This window comes from Orbicella franksi, chromosome 4 (assembly GCF_964199315.1).
Source record: "Orbicella franksi chromosome 4, jaOrbFran1.1, whole genome shotgun sequence".
NCBI lineage: Eukaryota > Metazoa > Cnidaria > Anthozoa > Scleractinia > Merulinidae > Orbicella > Orbicella franksi.
In genome coordinates, this window is record NC_138148.1 from 27,952,913 (window position 1) to 27,955,646 (window position 2,734).

Genomic DNA, 2,734 nt, shown 5'->3' on the forward strand with positions numbered 1-2,734 from the left:
AATTGAGGCCTTACACTACTGTAAAATGATATTAAAATCGTTTAACAAATCCAAGGTTTCGCCGATCTACGGCATCATCAGCGATAAGAAAAAATATTCCGCGTAAGGCTTATATACAGATGTAAAGTAAAAAAGTGTGAAAAGCGAAAGTACGTGGGCAGTGAAATGCATGAGATAAATAATAAGGTACAAATATGAATAAAAACGAATGACATGATCTAATGAGCGAGTGTCAAAATACATAGAGTCTCTAGATATGTGAAAATAATTATTAGAATAAAAGGTCCGCGAATTCGCTGCATTCCTCTCGGGAGTTGAGGGCAGGTTTGTAGTTTCGTATGTAAAACGCTTCGAACAGTCGTAGATTTGCGGGGTCGTTTTCTAGTACAATGGTCTTGATTTCGATGCCTTTGTGGACTTTGTTTTGGCACTTTGAAATGTGTTTCTTCACGGAGGAGTTGTCATTGTTCAGGTGTTCTCTTACAGAGGGATTTCCTTTAATGTGTTCACTTGTTTAACAATGTAATACACCATCTGATGGTGTAATCACTACTAATTAACAATTAGACCCGTAGCCCGCAAGGGCTACGGGTCAATAGCCCATGAGGCGAAGCCGAATGGGCTATTGACCCGTGGCCCTTGAGGGCGAAGGGTCTAATTGTTTTAGTATCACCCAACTAGTCGGACAGAAAAGGTAATAATAAAGTTAGCAAATGCAAGTTGAAGAAATATTTATCTGGGAATAAAACGAAAGAAAGCATCACGCTCGATGGCGCCAATTTCGCTACTCGATGACTATTACTAATAGTCCCCTAGTAGCGTAGCCAATCAAAATGCAGGATTTGCATTAGTCCACTAGTTGGGTGATACTAATCTACTTTAGTTCTCAAATGTACTTTTGTCAGATGTAAGTTTCGAAACGTTTTAATCTTTTTTACAGATGCGTAGCCTCTTGCAATAGAAGGACATGACACTTAAACAGCAGGTGTGATGCGACATTGACCAATAAACGTTAGCTGAGTACTCGATGGGACTACCGTGTAACACGAAATTTTCGCTGGTTCTAGTTTTTGCCGATTTTGCGGTTTTTCCATGATCCACAAAAAAAATGTTCCATCAAAAATAACGTTCCCGCAAGATTTTTCCTCGCAAAAATTTACTCCACCGGCGAAATTGTACATACAAACCTCACATGCAGAATGTTGCTGATGCCTTTAATTAAAATGTATCTTCAAATGAAACTGATGAAATTGTTCATGGTTCACCACAGGTGTAGCTGTTAAAATAACTACAAAAATGGGACAAGACGTAATCGTAATAGAGTAACTGATTGCATTGCCGTGTTGGGTAATATAAATAAGCTGACTATGTCATATTTTAAGGAAACGCGACTTCCTGAAAATTGAAAAACATCGATACCCAACTGGAAACACCAGTCTTACCCAATCTCAAAAAAACTCCCGTAAAACTTTGTGCCACACCGTATCTTGCTAAACTTCTATGTCCCGTTATTAAAGTGTTAGTAAATTACGACCTAATCAAGACTGATGCCGTGATTTCACGAGAAAGGTTTACTACGGTTACTGCTCACCGAGGTTTCGTAACTAAACCGCAGTTATTAGAGAAGCTGTTTACACGAAACTAATTAACTACAGTAGGGCGCATACAACGGACGGTTTGAGGTATTCTCGGAAAGCAAGTGCTGCAATGTTGCTCAGAAACTATTGGGAAATTATAAAATTTGATTTTACTCCAATGTCGAACGCAGGTCGTTGTCAATTTGCTTAGGGTGATGTCGAGCTAAACTCTCTTTAAGTGTAAAGCTTTGTAGATGAATAGTGGAAAGAAAATTTTGATATCTCGCTGAGCCTCTTCCCTCAAAAAACCTGAAACGGCATCTGCCACGGAGCCCGGGCTTCGTAAATGTTTACCGGTACTTTTTCTTATTCGGGGCCGCTTTAAATTCCAATATGTACTTTTCTTCTCCATATACCTCGATTATGATTTTTTTTTCTCTCTAATTGTGGTAGGTCTTCTTCTAGTTGCGCCTGTCTGTACACTGCTACTAAGCTACTGAGATTCTAACAGAAACGAAACGCTTACGGCACCTGACGATGAAAGGGAAACAGCAGTCCGGGATTTCTATGCCTAAACATGAGTTTAGTTAGCTTTTTTTGCCCGTTGACTTGAAACCTACTTACATTAGGAGGAATCTTTGTCTATTTTCGTTGGGTGCCCCTGTATTTTTCTCTTCTTTACGCGCTGCACGCGCGAACACTCGCTGCCAAGATATCGCGGCAACGTCTGCTTTTCCTCGGTTACCGTCGGTTACTGAGCTAAACCATGTCTGATGAGGCATTTACCGAGGCTTGCTACTGTGTTTACACGATTAAAAATTTCACCTCAGTAAAGTTAAAACAAAACCAAGGTAAAAGTTTTCTCGTGAACGTGACGATACAATACTTTGAAACATACCAAATTTAGTTTTAATTGCTTAAAACCCAAAAATGAGCCTGGTGACTTCCATTTTCATTATCGAATTGAGATTAGCTTGTTAAAATGACACTTTTTGTCAAGGTTAAATACATTTTGGGAAAGGGGTTAAGAGTGCAGTCTGGCACTTTAATTTTTCGACAATTTCGGTTGGCTGTGAGACTGCGCCACTTTTTTCGCTATCTGAAATAAAATAGTCGTGTTGTAAATGTGGGGGAATACGGTCTCTTTTGTATAATAT